The sequence below is a fragment of the Polypterus senegalus genome, chromosome 12, assembly GCF_016835505.1.
Source record: "Polypterus senegalus isolate Bchr_013 chromosome 12, ASM1683550v1, whole genome shotgun sequence".
In the NCBI taxonomy this organism is placed as follows: domain Eukaryota; kingdom Metazoa; phylum Chordata; class Cladistia; order Polypteriformes; family Polypteridae; genus Polypterus; species Polypterus senegalus.
In genome coordinates this window covers 124,075,401-124,099,761 of record NC_053165.1, presented here as the reverse complement: position 1 = coordinate 124,099,761, position 24,361 = coordinate 124,075,401, and positions in this window count along the sequence as shown.

Below are 24,361 nucleotides of genomic sequence, written 5' to 3'. Positions count from 1 at the left end.
TTAGTTTTTTCCCTTCCACTCTGTGAGCGAGGCCAATGGGTGATCAGTTTTATATATATATATATATATATGAATAACCTCCAAAGAGCACGGAGATTTTTGATCATGTGAACGTGTCTGCAAAAAGTGGCGTCTCCTGCCCTGGAAAAATACTATTAAAGTCAAGCAGCCGGCATTGCACGTATACTCTAAACACTGCAGAGGACACAAAACTAATTTTCTTTAATTGCTGGTGATGCCGGTAAGACACATTACCAGAGGCAGAAATTTGGACGTTCACATAGAAAATGTGATTTTTATACCACAGCCATCGTGTTGCGCCTTTCAAAAGGGATCTCTCGGCTGTGAAGTGTGGGTATTTTGCTATATATTTATATATATATATATATTGTGATAAAGGCGCTATATAGCGCCCAACCCGGCACAGACTACAGAGGCACGTGTTCACACTCAAGACTTTTTATTTTTTCCTCTTCAGCCGTGGGCACACGTCTTCCCCATGTCCCACTGGCCCAACACAGTCCCAAGCACAAAACCCACACTAAACCAACACTTTCCTGCTCCACCACTCCTCCCAGGCAACCTCATCCTCTTCCTCCCGATTCTGGCCCTTTTATACCCCACCCGGAAGTGTTCCAGGTGCCTGACCAGCTGGTCTTGATTGTACCTCCGGGTGGGGCTGATAAACTGTCCAGTGTGGTGGCTGGTTCTCTGCAGCACCCCCTAGCGGCCACCCAATCTCCCAACCGGGCTGCTATGGTGGACTCCATGTCCCATGGAGCCACAGGGGAGATTGAGGAGGGATCCACGGCCAGGGAGACTGCCCCTAAGCGCCCCGGGGAAGGTACTGCAATGTCCATGATGGCTCCCCCGGGACGTATGCAGCAGAGGCGTCCCGGCCGGGCATGGGACCCGGCTGTCCGTCACTATATATATATATATATATATATATGCCAGCAACACTCATAACAATGACAAAACAATTACATTGTCAATCATGTTACATTATTATTAAAGTGTTTCCTTTTCTTTCTCATTACTTCTTTAACACACTACTTCTCCGCTGCGAAGCACGGGTATTTTGCTACTATAGATATATATAGATAACAGTGACAAAACAATTATATTCATTACATTGACAATCATATTACGTTATTTTCAAAATGTTTCCTTTTCTTTTTCATTACTTCTTTAACACACTACTTCTCCGCTGCAAAGCTGGTATTTTGTATATATATATAAATATATATATATATTGTGGAAGACTACACCCCCAGGCCGACAGGAGGAGCTCTCCCGACAGCGGGATCGTGCCCCGAGGTCCAGCAGGGCCTTATGGACTCTGTGGTGTTTATACACAGCCCTGCTGGATACCTTGGGGGCCACCAGGAGTCGCTGTGGGGGGACTTATGGGCTCTGTTGTGCCTTATGACCCGGGAGTACGTCACGGTCACGTGACAGGAAGGTATGGCGTGCTCCCGGGTTGAAGTAATAGACTGATTGCCCTGACCGGAAGGAATAACAGACTGCTGGGACAGGAACACCTCGGTCAGGGGCCTATAAAAGGACGGTGCCTCAGTCCAGACACTGAGCTGTGCTGGGTGGGAGAGGAGCAAAGTGTCTGGGCGAGGAGGAGAGGGTTTGTGTGTATTTGAAGAGATTTGTGAGGAGTGTGGAAGGTGCTTGGTGCACTGAAAGAAAATAAAAGAGTCTTGGACTGTTACCTGGTCTCCGGAGTTGTACCTGAGGGTTCAAGGGTGCACTACTGCCCCCTACTGCCACAATATATATATATATATATATATATATATATATATATAAATATAATGTATGTATGTGTGTGTGTATGTATGTACAGTATATTTACCTGTATGTATGTATATATGTATATGTGTCTGTATATATATTTATATATATGTAGATGTGTGGATATGTATATATGTCTATGTATAAATGTTTATATATGTGTATATATATATATATATATATATATATATATATATATATATATATATATATGACAGCAACACTCATATCAATGACAAAACAATTACATTAACAATCATGTTACGTTATTTTAAAAATTTTTCCTTTTCTTTTTCATAATTTCTTTAACACACTACTTCTGCGCTGCGAAGCACAGGTATTCTGCTAGTAACATATAAAAGCAAAAATTGTGGCATAAATCATAAACTATTGTTCAATAAAATTAACAGAGGCAATAGAACTTGTATTATTATTTTTTGTGAACAAATATAGAACTACATCTACAATGTAAATATCAATAAAGTCAAATGTATACAACATATGAGAGCAAGAACAGAAACGTGGCTCATTGTAGTCATTAGGAAGGCCATAGGAAATCAGTTTCCAGTGTTTAACCTGAATATTACCTACAGGACCAGTCTGCGGTTACTCTTGGCAAATTCTGAAATAAATTCATTCATGTCTAGATGTTTTGTGATGTTTTTCGCATGTGCCAGAATAACTAAATTTCTCTTCCTTGAATGCAGCATTGTTCGGTGGAGTGGAGTGAGAATGCAGTTCAAAGTAGAGAAAGAGCTTTCGCATGCAGCTGAAGACACACCAATGATGAGTGCTGTGACACATAGCGAATGCAACATAGGGAAGGCCTCTTTGTACTGCTAAATGCGTTTGCATGCCTCAGAGAGATTAGCATCAGCTGGCAGTTTATTGATCAACATTGCTTTTGCCACAGCCATTTCATTTTGCAAGCTCATGCCTTTTGCTCTGTCCCTGCAAGTGCCTGAAGAGGTTTCAGGAGAGAATGATCAAGAAATAATTCTGATTTTGGCAGAAGCGATGTGGCCCTCAATAATTCAACATTTCTTTGAGAGAATCTTGTCTCCATTTCCACAATAGCTCCATCAAGAATGCTGAACATAGCCCTTTTAAAAGTCTGATTTGTTCATCAGAGTCACCATGCCCAAGCGTAGACACGACAATACTATCATCAAGCTGTGAGTTAACTTTCCGTTTCCTTTTGAGCAAATTGGTAGGCCTACTTTCACACCGAGAGAAATGCTCCTCCCAGAATGAGTCGCATCTCATCTCCTTCAGTGTGGCCAGTGAAGCTGTCACCACCTCCCCAGCTGTGCACAAATCCACTGCATGTGCATGTAGAATTGCATTGGCTGGTTTCAGTACACCAAGCACATGAAGCAGGAATTTTCCTGTATTGAAGAAATTCTGCTTTTTTCTTTGGGTCAAAAGACCACATGCCTCTATGCAAATGTCAAAAGGGGCAGTGTCAGCGTATGCTACCTCTGAGAGAAGCCCCCTTAAAGCTTCCTCATTGTTGACAATGGACTTTGTGACATCATAATGACTGGTCCATCGTATTTCTAGAAGTCTTTTCAGTGTGGGTGCATTGTATGTGTGTGAAACATAATGTCTGTGACAAAATGTGTTCAATGAATTTGACCAGTCAAAGAACTTCTTAGCCAGAGGTTCTGATTCCATTGCATGTATCACTGCCAAATGGAGCTGGTGGTTGTAGCAGTGTACATATAGAATGTACTTACCAACTTTGTTTTGTAACAAAGCCTGGACACCACACCTTGCCCAGACATGACAGAAGCACCATCAAAACACTGACACACTAAATTGTCTGGGCTGTAATCTAACTCAGAGAGATGTGACTGAATTTGTTTACAAATTTATTCAGCATCAAGCTGATTCAGTTCAATTAAGCCAATCAGGTGTTCTTCAGGGATGGATATCTGGACAAATCTAATCACTACAGACACATTCTCAATGTTACAGTGATCCCTGGTACCATCACTTTTAATACAAAGTCCAGGAGAGTAAGCTTTTTCATATTTGGTCCTGATATCTTTTACCACCATTTTGGCAAGAGCCTCAATTATTTCATTTTGAATTACATTGGATGTGTATTTTGCGTTGTCTGGGATGTATTGTACAATTTCTGCAAGTTTGGCATCTTTTTTGATTGTGTAATCAAAGAACTTAAGGAAAAGTCCCTCCTCCCCACCTTCGTGATTGTGACCATGCAGAGCCAGTTCACTGACTGCAAGGAACTGGGCGGCCTCCCCAATGCTTTTCACGTAATATCTATTCTTTTCTATCTGGGTTGGACCCAGAAGTCGAACTATGCTTTCACCCGTCTCTGATACTCTTGCCATGCAGACATGGCTCTGACTTGCGGAATACTAGACGCGCGTTTGCGGAAGCCACCACCGTCTCTTTCTAGAGCTTTTTTCCAATTAGTGTAGCCATGTTTGGTGAATATGTCCTCACGGTCTGAATTGGAAATACAGTAATCCCTCACTATATCGCGCTTTAACTTTCGCGGTTTCACTCTATCGCGGATTTTAAATGTAAGCACATCTAAATATATATCACAGATTTTTTGCTGGTTCGCGGATTTCTGCAGACAGTGGGTCTTTCAATTTATGCTACACGCTTCCTCAGTTTGTTTGCCCTGTTGATTTCATACAAGGGACGCTATTGGCGGATGGCTTAGAAGCTACCCAATCAGAGCATGTATTACATATTAACTAAAACTCCTCAATGCTATAAGATATGCATCCCGCGCGAGCTTGATTGTTTGCTTGTCTTTGCCTCTCTCTCACCCTCTCTGACATTCTCTGCGCCTGATGGAGGGACTGTTTGCACAGAGGCTGTTTGCTTAAAAGATACTGACGCTCCTCTAAAAAAATGCCGCTTTATTGCGATGCTCGGCATATTTAAAAGCACACGTATTGATTTTTTGATTGTTGCTTTAATCTCGGCTCTCTCTGGCGTTCTCTGCGCCTGACGGAGGAGATGTGAGCAGAGGGGCTGTTTGCTTAGAAGATACTAACGCTCCAATAAAAAATGCCGCGGCAAACTTAAAAGCACAAGTATTGATTTTTTGATTGTTTGCTTTTCTTTGCGAAATTCTCTGCTCCTGAAGAGAAGAAGATCTATTTGCATTCTTTTAATTGTGAGAAAGAACTGTCATCTCTGTCTTGTCATGGAGGACAGTTTAAACTTTTGACTAAAGGGTGTTATTTCATGTCTAGAGGGCTCTAATAATGTTAACAGTGTGGGAGAGTTTATAAGGGCTTAAAATATATCAATATAACTACACAAACATATGGTTTCTACTTCGCGGATTTTCGTCTATCGGGGGGGGTGGGTTCTGGAACGCAACCCCCGCGATCGAGGAGGGATTACTGTACTAAATTTGCGGCAGGCAAAGCAAAAGCTGGCATCACGGAAAACAGAATATTCAAGCCATGGTCGTGACTGATACCAGCTTGCACTAAAACAAATGAGTGTCTTTCCGAATACGCGCTTGGGATAATTAATTAAAATGGGCTGTAATGGGCTATCCATATTTAAGTCAGGCAGACCGGACTGTATATTTTGTTGAAGGCAGAGGTTTGGAGTACCCGACACGGTCGCAGAGCTGGAGGATTATGTAGGCTTATCTACATCTTTTGGAGTTTCACTTCCCGACACGTGGGTGCGCTGTGCTCCTTGTTGGTAGCAGCGGTGCTGGGCTCAACCGTGGAGCCAGCAGCTTGCGGAGGGACAGAGGTTTAAGATGTCTGCTTTTTAATAAGCCACCTATGATAGCCTTTGGTGTTACCAACCAGAAAATAAAAGAAGAATGGAACGCATACCCTGTTTTAATTAAAGAATGCGGTCAACAAGTTCAAAACGTGCTGCAAAGTGAACTTTGAAAATAAAATGTTATTCTTCTCCAGAGTTTTCATTGGACAGACAGAGCATTTCGCAGGGTGGGCACGGCTTGTCTCTGGGGGGCAGTGCCCACCCCAGCCCCCCCGTGGTCATGCCTCCGTGTCTTAATATTGTAGATGGAGTAAAACAATTGAACAATCCAGTCCATTTTCAGCTGAAACTGATCCCTGATAATTAAATATTTCTCTTACAAAAGAAAAGGACTTAAGAGCACTTTCATATCTGTAAAGCTGATGATTAAGACCTATAATATTACAACTAAGTAACATTCATATATGACCAATATTATATGATTTCTAGAGTTCATTACCCTATGCAGGAGAAAAGATATTACACTTTTAAGAGTTCTTATTTATAATAAAATTTTACATTTCCAAATGTCAAGCACTTTTGCTGACTGCACTAATACAATTACAATAAGGACACTGAAAGGTATGTGTACAGCTTGCTTTCTGTATCTTTCCACCAACAGTACATAAACAGTACCCAAACAATATGGTTTAGGTTTGTAATCCCAGGATTACTGTTGACTTGTTTGAATGAACTTTTTTGAATATGTGACATTGTTATGATTGCTATAAAGGTAAAAGAACAATGTTGGCTTCATTTGTAATAAACAGCATTTTAAGACTTGGAAAGTACTGTTTAGTGCACTTCAATACTGTTAAGAGCGTGTAAGAATACAAAAACACAGATAAAGTGTTGGGGCACTGTGGTGACCCCAGTAGAATTGGCTGTTTGAAAATAAATCACAAAATAAAATAAGCATTGTCATTCTTTGGGTTGAAATGATCTTCCTTTAGCTCCAAGATGGTCAGGAACCGGAAGTGACTTCATTAAGGATGAGACCATCAATCACTGCTTCTGCAGAGGGTGGAAGAAGAAAGGTATTAAGAAATTGTGCCAACCTCTGGGTGGGAGTATAATTACATTTATATGAGCCTTGAAGTTGTTTCCCAAGTGCACGTGTGTGGCAGGGGCACCAAACCCCCCTAAGCTTTGACCCTTCGGGTCATGCGGCCCAAACCTCAAGGTCATGTCCCCAAGAAAGCACATTGGTGTTGTCATGGAAAGAACCATGGCTGGAAATCCAAAAACAATTCATTAATTCCTAGGCAATAGGAGCAAAACTTTATCCTTTCAAGCATCTTATTAATGCTAAGATAGCTGCTCAGGACTTGGGTATGTGGTAGTTCACAGACCTGATGTCGATAAGGCCTGGGCACTAGCAGCAACAACATTACCTTACTATCACATTCTGGCACACAATACAATAAATCATTTTCAAGGACAAAGGTGGGTCATGGTGGCATAGGATGGTCAGTGCGTTGTCTGTTAACTAGAACTACTGAATTTTTGGCAACAGAGCCAACCCGTGGTTGGGAGTGTAATTACATTTATATGAGCCTTGAAGTTGTCTCCCAAGCGCACATCTGTGACAAGAGCTAAGAAGCTAACAATGCAGTTTTAATTTCTGCTAAGGAAAACATTGCTTTATACTCTTAGATTTTAAGAGAGTTAAAAAAAACTGACAGTTAATTTGTAGTTAATGACTGGCACTGCCTATCCTACAGAATACTCTTTTGAGCATTTGGATATTATTAAGATGGCTTATTAGAAAGCTACTAAACTAGCACTGCAGTTTAAAATTGCTCTGCAAAGAAGTGATATTGGCATGCCACATGGGCATATATAGAGTAAGGGATCAGAATATGAAACTGGAGGGACAAGATCGATTGTCAGAGCCAAACTTAAATTCAGAAAACTAGCCAAAATATCCTTACTCTAAATCTTTCAGAATTGGTTACAAATGTTTTTTAGACAATATCCAAAAACTTAAGACAGAACCATTATGTGTTGCATCTTCTTGAACAGACAATCCTGTGACTTGATAACCAAGTCACAAAATGACAATGTCCATTAAGAAACAAGATGTCATTGCTTAACAAGCTAGGCATAAAGATAACATATACTTATTAATTATTTTGCCTTTAGAAAAGAAAATCGGCATGACTTAAAGCAGAGAATGCCAGGAGAGAGAACATTGATAAAGAAGGTAAAATTTCAGTAAACAGTCAGTTCTACTGTTAGCTAAACCCAACAACTGATACCCAAAATCATATTCATAATATGAAGCCAGGATCTCAGACAGCCAGGAAGTGCATGGTGCTGTCTTTAATATTATATTAACAAAGACATTACATTCCACACACTTTGATAGCATTGCTCTAGCATCTGCTTCACAAACTTGTAGCACCACAGGGAAACCCAAAATAACTGTAACTATTTAAAAACAAATTACAACCTAGAAATACTTGTAAAATGAATTATGCAACCTAAAAATTTTGTAATGAAATATAAATATGCATAAAATAGGTCTAGAAAATGTAGAAAAATACAATTTAAAACAAAATCAGTTCATGACATTAGTCATGGGAATTGAAACAGAAAATTCAAATGAAATGAAATTCAAAATAATTACCGGAAAGTACCACAGTTTTGCTCACTTGAATATTGGGAAGAAAACCACAAGGCACTGTTTATTTCTAAGGCTGCAACTGGTGTTTTCTGTTTTGGAAGGTGCTGTTTTGTGTACTAGTATACTTTTAAGACAGCTACAGAAGTTTCAGTGTGTTATTTCAGTTATTAAGATTAGCGTTTTATTTATTGAAAAGATAATAAAAGAACAAGCAATCTAAAGGTGCAGTGCCAATATGAAATGTAATAATTAACATTTCTTATGCAGCTTAATATTTTTAAGATATTTACAGAACTGAAATCTTTCATGGGCAATGTTTTGTGCACTTTTCTGTTTTTCATAAAATGTTAGAGCTACCAGTGCAATGTTAACTTTTCTTGTAATGACCTCGAAAATTTTACATTTTTGCAGTTTAAATGTGTTATGGTAGCAACAGTGCTAAAACTGCTTTGGTTGTTTATAATACTAGAGTTATTGCATCCTGGCTAGGAAGGAACTCTCGAGCGCATATGATGATCATAAAGGGCAGCTTTGGTTGTAAAGTGCAGATGTGGATAGCTCGCCGATTGGAGAAGATTACCTGAAACTGGAAAGGGCCGGGAAGTCCGCGGCTTCAATTACGCAATTACGCGAGCCTGGAGCAACGGGGACACGGGCTTCAGCAAAGTCTGCTGCTTCATCTACGGTACAAGAAGGCAAAATTGAACTATCTGAACTGAAGGTGTTGCTCGCTGAGCTCACGCAAGATATAAAGAAAAGCGAGAAGGCTAATGAGAAAGCAACGGCAAAGGCACTTGAGAGACTGAAACTTGACGTGCAACTTGAGCTTCGACAGGTGCTGGGTAAAATTGAAGAGCGCATTCAGGAAAACTCGGTTAAACTGAGCACGCTTGCTGATCAATTGGAGCATCCTAAGGAGACATTCACGAATCAGATTGAAATGGCCGAACATTTAGCTGCCAGTGCCGAGGAAAGAGCAGTAAATGTCAGTTCCGAATGCAAAAAACTCGGAGAAAAACTTGGAGACAGACTGGCTGCTTTAGAAAATGGGAGTAGAAGGTATAATGTCAGAATTGAAGGTCTGCCAAAAAATCGAGAAAGTTCAAACCCTGTGAAATTCGCAGCTGAACTTTTTTCTAAAATAATCGGGGGCGACTTTAAAGCAGAATCTGAGCAGAATCTTTCATGTGTACCATAAACGAGACTGTTGGATATCATACCCTTGGTTTACTGTTATTGCTATTACTGCATTAAGACTTGTTATGCTTATTTTGGACACATCTTTAACACCATCACCTGGGTTTATTATCTGGGTGTATCATCTTAATGGACTAAAATTGCTGAAGACTATGTTTCCTGAAGAGGCATTAGCCAGATATAGTGACATAAAGAAAAATGTAGTATTACAAGCCACCCTTTGTCACTGGATCTGTGACAAAAACAATACTTGAAAGTGATATCCACAAAGCAAAAGGTACTTGATCCCCCATCACAGTGTCGATATTTCAAGTCATTTGCGGACATGTAAGATGTAGTATCACTATAGCTTCTATACCATTCATCTAAAACCAGCGTAAATATGGACAAACAGTTACATTTAACATGCTGTTATCAAGTAGTGATCACTGTATCTCATCAATGGTGTTAGTGGAGATTTTTGACGTTATTTCTTACATAGTCTGTGTTGTGTCTACATATTATTGAATTCATGCAGTGTGTGTCATAGCATCAGATTATATTAGAATCCTATATAGCATCTTGATGGATTACTATTCTTTGGCACTCCTATCATTTCTAGCTTCAATATGTACCCCACCCTTTGGTGTCTGATCCCTTTATGAGTTACAATGGTTGTAACATAACTCAGATGCTATTCTAGCTTCATTGCTATGATTATTAATTGTTCTTAACTAGTATTATTGCATAATTGTTCATTCACTATCTGTTATCCTCCCCAACTTCACTATCAGATGTTCTATTCCAAGTTAAAAATTTACAAGTTCACATCATTGATAAATCATGCATATCCTCATACCTTTGAGCCCTTCTTATAATAGTTTCAAGTATATTCCTAGACTTGCTATATATATATGCTTTGTCCAACCCAGTGGTTTGTTAACAAAGTCTCTTTCTTGGTGGCTTTGCAGATCGGTAGCTTTGCAGATCTGTCTGAACAAAGTGTGACTGCTTCAAGGCACTAAAGTGTTTCTTACTGGAACAGAAAGTAAACAGTCCTTTTACCATTAGAGAGCTCATAAGATGAACACATGGTGACTGTCCCTTTTTAGCAGAGGTGCACTTCCCTCTAGGCTTGCACTGTATGCAGTGGTCATTCATGGGAGCCTTCAACAGCTGTCACATCACCTCAGTGGCTACAGCCTGTCCCTGCCACAGTCCATAAAACTTGTCTTAGTTCATGGCATCAAATCTGAGTAGCTGGACTTGCAGTCTTTCTTTAGTTCTTTACTCCGTTCCCTCTGGAAAAGCAAGTGTTTCTTCACTAGCTATTCTCAGGTATGTGCAACAGATGAAAAGTCATTAGTGCAGTACAGTCTCTGTAAATCTTCGTTTGTGTATACACCACCTGTTACTTCATTGATAAAACTTTACCACTGAATGGAGAGGCTTTACCCACTAAATTGAGTGGCCAAACCTAACTACAGTACTTGCTAGACTAACCAAAGAAGGGTGCAAGGTAGAGCAAATACATAACATAAAGCAATTATTTCCCAATCATATGTATCATACAATGCAGCATTATAAATGACAATTCTAGACCCGCAGTTCAGTCTCATAAAATAACAGTAAGAAATAGATTAATACATTTAAACTAGACTAGTGACAATGTTTCTTCAGTAGGATCATCATACGTTACACAAAATTAACACATTGCCTCAGTTATCCAAGTGTCTTAACTTATAACAGGATGTTACATACAATGGTTCTAATGTATAGCTGAATAATCCATTTAGCTATGTGCATTATCACTGAGCATTAACTTAATACATTGATGCAATAACAATTTTTTCCTAAAGTTAATCACTTACAGAGACAAATCAATACATGTTTTTCAATTCTAATACAGTTTGTAATTTCTGAAGTGATAATAATAATCATTTGTCATACATCAAAATATGTAAACCTTCTATACTGTTTTTTCATGAAGACGAAAAGAAAGAAATCAGTCTAGTGTTCATGTGTTTGCATTTTTTCATTTAAACATTTAACATTTGCACTAAATCAGCATGCAAGACAATTATTCCAATAGTTGCTGTTCATTAATTTATGATTGATAAATATTCACTATCCTTCGATTAGATTATTTCTAATTGCTCTGCCCAAACTTGCTATTAAGCTATTTTTTGCAACTTGTATAGAAACATAGTTTGTTTTCCATCTGTTAGTCACTGGATTTGCTGAATCTGGAGAAAAAGAACATCTATAGATTTAAATTAAACTTTTATGCTTATAATACTTTTCATGAAATTCAGATTTTACAATTCTTCTCTTTAATTGACCATGTTACAAGCTATTCTGAGATTCGTCGAGGTCTATAAGTCATGGCGTTATTTAAACTCTGCATCTGTTTGCAGGCTTCAAAGACACAGACCAGGCACAGATTGTGTTATCAATCACCAGTCATGATCACTATTGATATTCACATGCATTACATTTAACTTTGAATATTATTATATGGGACGTCTCCCATTTCTACAGTTTATTTAGCATTCTTAGTCAGCTGACGAACATAGAAAGACAGACTTACAAATGACATAAACACGCATCTGCCACCCCGGACTCTGAATAAAGATAATTTATTCGTCTTTTATTTTCTTTTCTAGATTCTAAACTCTGCTTCATGTCCAAGCAGAATTACTTGGCTAACGCAGAAATTCGTTCACTAGAAAACAGACAATCAACCTTCACTCGTTTCAGTCATTTCTGCACACAGTATTTGGCAATTGCTTAATTCTTTTACATATTCACATACTCACGTTCACTTTTACAACAATACTTCATTCACAGAATAAAGTTCTCGATCTCTAGCACACGTGCTATAAACTTACTCGAGGTTGTGCCTTTTTGTTTATCTATAGAGTTTCACCATGCAACATACTTAAACGCGTCTTTTCCTTCATGCCTTTTATTAATCAAACAACATCTCAGGCCACAAGCTGATATTACTGAAAATATTATGAATGCTTCTTACCTTAGTTTCATACGCGCTATTTTCCAGATCATGGAAATTTCGTGGCGAACATCACGAGTCAGCGGCAACAAGGGCAAAATATTGCCCATGGCGATCCGTAAAATTCAGCGACAGCAAGAGAAATCCACTCGTGGGGAAATCACGCAGCACAATTCAACAACAAGAAAGTATTCCCACAAAAAGATACGCGGTCACAGAGAATATCCTGACTTAACAAGGAAAACATACGTGCTTGAACCTTTATCTCGTATCACCTAGCAAGTGTGCTAACCACTGCGCCACCATACATTACCTTAAGAGTTCTCAAAATACATAACCTCCATTCATGCACAATCGGGCACATGCTACATATCCGCGAGAACTTGTCTCCCTTATTATTTAGTATTATTAAAAGAGCATTTTTCCTTTAAACTTGATCAGGGTTTAAAAGAAAAAATGTTTTGCACGTTTATAAGTTTTAAACAGAAGTGGAGACATTCTATTTTGATTTGCTTTAAACCAATTAAACATATTATCTTTCTTTGTTTTATGAGAAACTGCCTCATGTTTTTAACTTCATACTTATCCAATTAATCCCTTCTGAAAACAAAGTTTGGCCAGTACTTACCAGAAGGTACAAAGGCATGTTTCTCATTGTAAGTTTTAACCCTAAATATATTTACTCTTTTTCCACTTTTTAGTTAGAGCTCTTATGAATTTTAGCGCTATAAGTGTACACCGTTTTACAAATTCTTTTTAAACATTAGCTTACTGTATAACATAGGTTTGTTATTTAAGCTATATTTAAAAGGCAATTTAAGTATTTCTGTGTATTTAAACACATGGCAATTTCTTAAAAGTACCAAAATAGGTGGGATTTTGCCAAAACCTTTAACCTTTAACCTTGTAGGTAGACTGATAGAAGCAGCTGGCGTCTTTCAGGCTGCTTGTACCACGTGGATGAAGCTTGTATTTTTGCATCGGGCTGCTTGGATGCCATTAAAGATTTCTACAAATTATTTTAGCGACCGTGATCGAGACGTTATGGATTCTATTGCTGTTGATTTTATTTTATCTTTAAGTTTTTTTTCAGCTCCGCTGGATTATTACACAAACGGCAAGGTAAAAGCATTACCTGCATGTCTGTTTGCCTGCTGCAACTAAATACAATAACGCACCGTTCTTTATAGTTTTTCAATATTGTTTTCTACTGGCTAGCGATATAATTTATTTATATAACAGTGTTCCCTATCACAGCATATACTTTTCAGGCAGGTTTTGGACTCGTACGGCAGTGCATTAATCTGTGCTGACCCTGTGAGTGCCGTTTCATTTTACTGGACAGCCAGTCTCGTGCCATAAGTTTCAATCTTGTTGTTTTCCATTTATTTTGTCCGATTTTAGTCCCACTTATGCGCTGAACTTAGAAGTCCAACCTTCAAAGTCCACTCGCATACCGTAGGTAGCAGACGCTACCACAATTCACGACAGATGTCGGGTTTTCTTTCCAGCCTCATGCACTGTGCCAATTTTTGACAAGACCGCCTCTTGTCTTTTGATGGGATAAATTAACGTCCCTATTCCAATTCGGGCCAGGCATGTTAAGGCAGTTTTAATTCTCGGTCCGGGAGTCCATGACAGTGTGCGCGACCAATCCCAAAATATATCCCAAATATTTTGACCGAACCACCCATATCGTCAGTATAAGCGTATTTTTAATATATATATATAAATTATTATAATTAATATATATAATTATTAATGTAGCCACAATCCTGCCGACTACGCCATTATGTTTCCTGAAGAGGCATTAGCTCTCTTGGAAATGTGTTCTTTTAATATTGTGACATATTAAATAATTAAACAATATCATAATATACCAGAAACGACGATATCCCTCCCATCATGATTATGGTGATACAAGAATCACATGAGAAACAATATCTTTTAGCTTACATTTACTGACAATTAACGCGGTTACAGACGGAGAGGCGCATGGACAGACTTAATCCAGGTGGGAAATCTGGATCAACACAGTCAGCCATTTTCTCGTCACCATGTTGGGAGGTTTTTCTTCGAGCTTTGTTGATTCCACCTCTAAGGGTCTGGCTGTTGTCCAAGCCTTTATAATGTCTTGCTTCATTTGCTGGTCTTCTCTGTTTCCAAACAAGGGCTGAATTCCTCCTCCACAAAATACAGAAATATCATAGTACTTACATGCTGATTCTCATTCTCTCAATAAGGAAAGATTTGTGCTGATAGAGGACAGAAATACCCTAATCTGTGTTTAAGCTGACTATACAAGCCTCCAGTTGTCTTTGGCTATTTAATCCAATGCTTGGCTAGCAATTCTAACTGCTGAGCCCCTGTGTGCCAAATTTAACATGCACATGTGAATAAAACGCATAACAGTATTGTCCAGATATAGTGACATAAAGAAAAATGTAGTATTACAGACTATATATATATTTTAAGTGCAAAATTCTTTTTTTTTTTTTTTTTTTTTCTCTTTTAAAGACTATATTGGTAACAGATATCTCTATCTTTTAACCTAAAGCACCACTGCATGGGGCTTGATGTGCTTTGGACGTGCTCTGTCTCTGGGTATGTCAGAGGACTGGGACTGCGTGAAGTGGGTTTTAGCCTCACTTGGGGAGGCAAAAAGGGAGGGGGGGTTAAGGGGGGAAGAGAAAGAGAGCAGGCTTGATCTATACCTAATCTATCCTCTCAATCTTTATAATTATAACTATCAACGTAATAATAAGCTGCATGGCAACAACTCTTGGGGAAATAAGAAATTAAGACCTAAACTATCTCACTTCCAGTTAAGACTATAAAATGACATCAAAAACTCAGAATCAGTGTCTCCATGATGGGACAGTTAACTTCGTAAGCTGGAATGTTAAAGGCCTGAATCACGAATTCAAGAGAAAGAAAGTACTTTCTCACCTAACAGGTCTAAATGCTAAAATAGTATTTTTACAGGAAACCCACTTACTAAGTAAGGATCAGTTCCGGCTGCAAAAAGACTGGACTGGCCAAATGTTCCATTCTAGTTTTACAAAGAAAACTAGAGGGTGGGAATTCTCATACATAGAACAGTACCATTTGTAGCATCAGATGTAGTATTGGATCCTGAAGGGAGATATGTGATGGTCATGGGAGACTTATCTAACTGTAAAATGATTTTGATAAATGTTTATGCACCTAATGTTGATGATAAGGAATTTATACAAAATTTATTTGCATCCATTCCCAATCTGAACACTCATAAACTTATAATGGCTGGGGACTTTAATTGTGTTCTAAATCCACTTTTAGATAAGACTTCCTCCACAGGGGAACGCAACTAACACCGCAAAGATAATTACAAAGTTTATAACTGATCACAACTTATCAGATCCCTGGAGGTTTTAAACCCAAATTCAAGAACATATTCTTTCTACTCACCAGTACATCATTGCTACTCAAGGATTGATTACTTCTTTATAGATAATAACTTCTTGCCTAAGATTAAATCTTGTAAATACGATGCTATTGTTATTTCAGACCATGCACCTATGATCTTGGAGCTGAAATTACTAAGCCCCATACACTCACCCGCAGATGGCCTCAACCGCTTCTATTAGCTGACGAGAATTGTACGGAATTTATATCCAAACAAATTCTTTCTAGAGACAAATACATCGCCGAGATCTCTGCAGGAATACTCTGGGAAACTCTTAAGGCCTTCTTAAGAGGACAGATTATCTCATATCTTTCCCACAGAAATAAATCGAAGCGAAGAAAGTAGCAGAGATAAAAGCGAAATTACTAAAATAGATGAAGAACATGCCAGACTACCAAGCGAGACTCTACATAGGAGGAGGCAGGCTCTACATTCAGAATTAAACCTCTTGACAACTAAAGAAACTGAACAACTAATTTACAAATCCAGACATCATTATTATGAACATGGAGAGAAAGCTAATAAGCTTTTAGCTCAACAAATTCACAAGCAAGAAGTGCACAACGCAATCTCGTAATCACTAACACGAACGGAGATAAAATCATCGAACACAAAAATATAATGCACACTTTAGAGACTACTATAAATCCCTATATACTACTGAGTTTAAAGAAGACAATATACAATCTAATGCATTTCTGGATACATTACAGATACCACAAATTGACGCTTTTAGTGTGGAGGAACTTGATAAACCTCTGGCATTATCAGAATTACTAGATGCTATAAAGTCACTCCAAGGTGGAAAAGCAGCAGGCCCTGATGGCTACCCTGCAGAGTTTTACAAGAAATTCTCCGCTCAGCTAGCTCCCTCCTATTAGCAACATTTACAGAAGCCAGAGATAACCAATCTCTTCCACAAACCTTTCGCCAAGCACTAATCACTGTCTTTCCAAAACAAAATAAGGACTTATTACAATGTGCATCATACAGACCAATTTCACTTCTGAATAACGACGTTAAAATACTCTCTAAAATCATAGCTAGAAGGATGGAGAAAGTGCTTCCCTCGTAATATCACAAGACCAAACTGGATTTATTAGGGGCCGACACTTATCTTCAAATCTTCGACGCCTGTTTAATGTAATATACTCACCAACTAAATCAAACACCCCAGAAATATTATTATCATTGGATGCAGAAAAAGCATTCGACATGATTGAATGGAAATACCTTTTACTATTTTGGAGAAGTTTGGGTTTGGCCGAACATTTGTGCATGGATTAAATTACTGTATACTAACCCAGAAGCTTCAGTTTGCATCAATAACATTTGCTCAGACTACTTTAAACTAGAACGTGGCACAAGACAAGGATGCCCTTGTCACCACTGCTGTTTGATTGCCATTGAACCACTGGCAATACATTGTCGAAATACTGATCAGATAAAGGGGATTAGCAGAGAAGGACTGGAACAGAAAATCTCATTATATGCAGATGACATGGTACTGTATATATGGACCCAGAAAATTGCCTGCAGTCTTAGCAGCACTCACAGAATTTCAAAAGATCTCTGGTCTCAGAATTAATCTGAATAAAAGTGTACTCTTTCCAGTGAATTCTCAAGCATATAATATTAGATTAGACACCCTACCTTTTATCATTGCAGAACAGTTTAAATACCTAGGGGTAAACATCACAAGTAAACATAAAGCTCTTTATCAACAAAATTTTCGTCTGCATGGAAAAAATTAAACAAGACTTGCATAGATGGTCAACCCTTCATCTCACACTAGCTGGAAGAATTAACACTGTTAAGATGAATATTCTTCCTAAGCTCCTTTTTATTTCAAAACATACCAATATACATTAATAAATCATTCTTTAAGCAATTAGATTCAACAATAACCTCATTTATTTGGAATTCAAAACATCCACGCATCAAAAGAGCGACCCTACAAAGACAAAAGGCAGAAGGCGGCATGGCTCTACCTAACTTCCAGTTTTATTACTGGGCAGCAAATATACAGGCGATAAGAACCTGGACACAAATAGAAGAACATACACAGGCATGGACCGCAATAGAAGTAAAATCCTGCAGTACTTCTTTGTATTCCTTGCTCTGTGCTCCAATAAACACACGTTATCGGCAATACACTAATAACCCAATTGTGCTCCACTCACTTAGAATCTGGAACCAATGTAGAAAGCATTTTAAGACGGAGAAGCTTCTTCTGTGGCACCCTGCAAGAACCACCTCTTTCAACCTTCACAAACATATGCAGTTTTAATATCTGGAAAAATTTGGAATTAACTTGCTTAGAGATCTTTATATAGACAACGTCTTTGCATCCTATGAACAATTACATTCCAAATTTAACATTCCAGCTACACATTTCTTTCACTATCTTCAAATCAGGAACTTTGTTAAACAGAACCTTCCAGATTTTCCTCATCTTGCACCCTCATCCATGCTGGAAAAATTTTGCTCAATTTCAAGGAGTTAGACTCCATCTCTACAATATATAAAATCATTTTACAATCCCTTCCTTTCAAAGATCCAAGAGGACACTGGGAAAATGATCTCTCAATTAATATATCAGAAAAGGAGTGGAAAGTAGCAATGCAGAGAATTCACTCAAGCTCCATATGCAAAGCATACAATTATACAACTCAAAATTATATATCGAGCACATCTGTCTCGACTAAAACTCTCCAAAATGTTTCCAGGGCATGATCCAACCTGCGAACGTTGCAACCAAGCCCCAGCCTCACTGGGTCACATGTTCTGGGCCTGCACCAAATTAACATTATTCTGGACAAAAATTTTAATTACCTCTCAGACAGCCTTGGACTCACAATCCCTCCTAACCCATTAACAGCTGTGTTTGGAGATCTTCCAGAGGGGCTTAAAGTGGAGAAAGACAAACAAATTGTGATTGCATTCACTACACTGTTGGCACGCAGACTTATTCTGATAAACTGGAAGAACCCAAACTCTCCTCTTTTAAGTCAGTGGGAAACTGATGTGTTATATTATTTGAAATTGGAAAAAATCAAATACTCAGTTAGAGGATCCGTAAAGACTTTTTTCAAAACATGGCAGGATCTAATCAGTAATATTTTAAAATAAGTTTATAAAGCACAGAGAATTTATTAATTTAGGTATTTTACAAGCCTTAAATTTTACGCGTTTGGCTTGCTCTCTCTCTCAGGGTGGGGATCGATCTGTTCTTAACTAATTCTTTTTTGTAAAAACTTGATTGCTTTGTATGGATTGTAATAAAATTAATAATAATAAAAAAAAAAGAGAAACGTCACCATACACAGGGTGCAACAGCATTTCAGCATGTTATGCAAAAAGGTAATTAGTTTGGGTATGCCTGCTCTTCTTCTATTTTCTTGAAGCTCGTAAGCATACTTTCTCCATTCGCTTCGCAAAGAAGATGGGAGTTTCGTAAGCACAACATGCACATTAGTATTGTTATTTAATTCTCTGCCTTTCCCTATATCATTCATAGTGTAGAGGAAGGTTGCGTAATCTCACAGGGCCTCCCCATCATTTGGTTTATCTGAGGCCATTTCAATGCTTTGTCGAAATATGCTTCTGCTATGAATAACTCATTGCCATAATATCTATCAAGCTACCTTCTACCTTCTATGTAGCCTGTTCCTGGTGACATTCAGGAACAGCCCTTAGTAGCATATGTCAGGGACCTTCTGTCAAACAGTCAATCAAAACAAAAACTGTCAATGGTCTCGAGACCCGCCCCTTTTTGATGAATGACCCGAAGTCCCGCCCCTTTCCCCACGATGGGTGGATTTGCATGCTGGCCCTGCCCCTTGACACGATTGGTGGATGTGAAGGGAGGCCCTGCCCCCTGGTGGTGGATTGGTGAAAGACACCCTCTCCCCTCCCAGACCCCCTCCTTGAACCCGCCCCTGCACCTGATTGGTTAAGCAAACTGTCAGGGACAGTTTGAAGAATGTCTGCCCCCTCCTTGAACCCACTCCCACCCCATGCCCCCTCCTTGAACCCTGCCCCCACCCACCTGATTGGTTAAGCAAACTGTCAAGAGCCATTTGATGGATGTCTGCCACCTCCTTGAACCCGCCAACACCCCACACCCGCCTGTTTGGTCCTCCTTTCTGTCAAGAGCCATTTGATGGAAGTTATATGCTATGTTTAGGGCGGATGTGATCAGAAAGGCACTGATGATTCCAAAGATCAGTCAAGAAAACTGTTGGAAAAATGGGCAAAACTCTTTTGGAAACAAGGATTTTTCTTATAATGTTTTAAAATTGGACCTTTACAAAGATGCTTTTAGATGCTTTATTTTCTAAAGATGCTTTACTTTCATGTTAAAGCAATTGGTCATTTTACTTGGCTAATGAAAATGTATTTTCGTTCACTAATGCTTTACTGTTTTATTAAGAATTACCTGAATATTTCATAATTAGTTTAAGCAGAAAGAGTGATTAGCTCTGCTATTTTGTGAGCTATACAAGCGTGCTGAGTTGTTGGCTCCCATTTATGAGGTCACTAGCATAAGCTAAAGCTGCTGATTTTAAAAACATGATTTTAGTTCAATGAACTTCGGATGTGCAGAAGAGCGCTTCTTCAATCCCTTGCCTCTAGTTAAACATGCACAACTCACTATAGCCTCCTGGCTCTAAGAGCAGAAGCGTATGAGCTATGAATGAATTTTCAGAGACAAGAAATTTAAATGTAATAAAGGAAAAGTTGTCTTGGAGACAGGATGACCACATCATACCTAGATTACCTTTATCTATACTAATAAAAGGCAAAGCCCTCACTGACTCACTCACTCACTCACTCACTGACTCACCACTAATTTTCCAACTTCCCTTGTAGGTAGAAGGCTGAAATTTGGCAGGCTCATTCCTTACAGCTTACTTACAAAAGTTAGGCAGGTTTCATTTCAAAAATGCAAAAAAATATGAAGTGTGTGATACATACAAGCATATTCATAAGTGCAGCTACTATGGAAACAAAGCACAGGGTGGAAAAAGTCAATGTCCCACTAAAGGACAGTGTAAAAAAAACAACCTGTGCATGCAGTGTGTCACGTCTCAGATAAAGAAGAAAACGAGCTGTTTATTGATGCAGTAAGAAACGAATCGATGAATGAAACCTGTTATCTTTACAACGATTGACAAACACGGTATGTAACTTGAACACAACACATCCTACAAATACGAACCTGATTGAAAGGAATAATGATAATCAAATCCTTGATGACAGCAACACTTAATAACACTCACAAAACAATTACTGTATATTGACAATCATGTTATATATATATATACCCCGGTCTACATACTCTCAAATGGACAAGCCACACACCGTGGCGCAATTGTAGAGGCTTCGCCTCTAGCGCCGACATCCAAGGTTCGATTCCCGAGAGGGATGCACTGAGTATGTACGCGTGCTTCCCGATTCATTTTACCCTCGCATCCCCTTGGTTTGAGACGTATGAAAAAATATGCGGTTAACACAGAATCATGTTACGTTATTTTTAAAATGTTTCCTTTTCTTATCACAAGCACAGCTGAGAAGCTTCGATGCATGTACTCCATAACGCATTAAAAAAAATAACGCATTTAATCACAATTTCAATTCAATTCAAGCAAAGGGGATCTTTTGTCAATGCATGATTTCCTGGTGCATCGATTACATTGATGCACACATCAGAGCTACAAAAATGTTAGAGTCGGAGTAAAGCACGTTCCTACGACTGATCGGGGGAAAATTTCATTTCAAAAGACTACCTGACGGAAGCCTTGATAAAAGCATGGTTTTGTGCACACTGAAAAGCAAGCAAAATTAGAATTAAAATTACTGGGGATCATTGGACTTCTGTGACCGTTAGTAATTCTAATTACATCTAATTATAAAATGTTCAATGATCACGCTGTTTCAGCCAAATGTACAAAATAATTTTGGCTAAGGTTACTCAGAGTTTAAAGATTAAGCTGGTCAAATTACCTTTTATGTTTCTGACCTATTTTTTAAGAAGAAAAACTGCACTTTATGTTGAAATTTTGGTTATTATTATTTAAAGACAATACCATTCTGAAAATGTACTTAAAGTAGTTAAAATACCACTTTATTTTTAAGTCTGCCCAATTTTAGCCAGGGATGATATTTTTGTTTCTGTTTTGAATTGAAATGCAGTTTAAAAGCATTTTTTTTTTCAAAAATTAAAAGAGCTTGCATTTACAATATTCTTGTCCATATCTATTATTTGATTCTGTCGCTCACTAAAGCCCTTTTAAATTAAAAAAGAAAAATTTGCGATTTGTGGCAAATTTTCATGTGTGATTACATACAATTAATCAAGATTAATTATTACACAGCCTCTAATTAATTAGATTAATTTTTTTAATTGAGTCCCACCCCTAATATATATATGTAGATTTGTATAAATATGTGTATATACAGTATATATGTAGATATGTATCTATACTAATAAAAGGCAAAGCCCTCACTCACTCACTCACTCACTCATCACTAATTCTCCAACTTCCCGTGTAGGTAGAAGGCTGAAATTTGGCAGGCTTACTCCTTACAGCTTACTTACAAAAGTTGGGCAGGTTTCATTTCAAAATTCTATGCCTAATGGTCATAACTGGAAGGTATTTTTCTCCATTAACTGTAATGGAGTTGAGCTGCAATGACGTGGGGGGCGGAGTTTCGTGTGACATCATCACGCCTCCCACGTAATCACGTGAACTGACTGTCAACGCAGTGCGTAGAAAACCAGGAAGACCTCCAAAAAGCGCTTAAGAAAACATGCATTATATAATTGAGAAGGCAGCGAAACAATAAGAAGCGAGCGAGTAACATATACTACCATATTCATGAGTGCTGCTACCTCGGAAAGAAAGCAACTTGTAAACCTAAAGTTTAAATTAAGTTCATAGACAGGCTACCGCTGGCATTTCACATGCCCACGGGAATGCGGGATACAAGTTTAATGAGAGGGCGCGGGATATAAGCGAGTTTTGATCACTTTGTAACTAAGTTAAAATTGTAGGTGAAGGGGTGTGCTTATGCAAATTCCGAGAGAGTGTTTGTGGGGGATTGACAGTTAAGGCGGGTGGGGGAGTCACGTCATCATCTCCCCGCCCATTCATCTCATTTCACTCTGAGCTGAGCTCCGCGGCTAACGCCGTCTTCCGAAGCAACTTCGTCACACTGCCACCAAATACTCACAGAAAAATCCACAAGTTAATACACACGCTCTCTCTAGAGTTTCTCCACACTGAATCCTCCAGGCACTACTTACAAAAGGTTACATTAACAATGCGTGTTATGTTATTTTTAAAATCTTTCCTTTTCTTAGCACAAGCACAGCTGAGAAGCTTCGATGCATGTGCTCCATAACGCGTTAAAAAATAATGCATTTAATCACACTTTGCATTACAAGCAAAGGGAGCTTTTGTCAATGCATGATTTCCTGGTACACGATTACATTGATCAAGCATCCCGATTCATTTTACCCTCGCACCACCTTAGTTTGAGAAGTAGTATGAAAAAATATGAGGTTAACACAGAAAAACAGATCACCAATTCAAGCTTTATGAATAATCGATTCGCCATCAATAATTGTTTTGGTAAAGCCATCCTCTTTCCATTTTATAATTTTTCCGCCATTAGCCATGATTAAATGAACGGTAAATAAAGTAAGAGCAAAGCGAGGGTGACTTATTTAGGCAGGCATATATATGACAGCAACACTCATGACAATGTCAATCATGTTACGTTATTATTAAAATGTTTCCTTTTCTTTTCATTACTTCTTTAACACACTACTTCTCGCTTCGCTGGGTATTTTGCTATATATATAATATATGAATTACCTCCAAAGAGCGCTGAGACTTTTGATATCATGAACGTGTGTACAAAAGGGGTCTCCTGCCCAGCAAAAGTCGAGCAGCCAGCGCGTGTGCATAGCTGTGCCAGCCTTTGAGATTTTTTTCATCCTCCCCCTGCGCTATAGCCCAGACAAGTGCAAACACAGGACCCCTTTTCTACACAACGGCAAAATAATATTAAGGTGATTCACACTTTCTTTTGCACGTATACGATTATCAGGTCCTAAACTCGGATTATGAAGACACGCACACGAGTGGAGGACTGACAGTGCCATCACAGCCGATTAATGGCGGGGACTTCTCACCAGTCTACACAAGACCCACCGCGACTATCCCCAAAAGGTGATCATAACGTCAGCGAACACATCTCTCTATACTATATAAAAGAAAAGGCAACTTTCCTTTCTTTACACCTTTTTTCCTTTTATCCCAAACCAAAGCCTTTCTCTCTTAACACTGCAGAGGACACAAAACTAATTTTCTTTAATTGCCGGTAGGCACATTACCAGAGGCACAAATTTGAGCGTTCACATAGAAAATGTAATTTCTATACCACAGCCGTCGTGTAGCGCCTTTCAAAGGGATCTACTACCGAGATGATCCATATACAT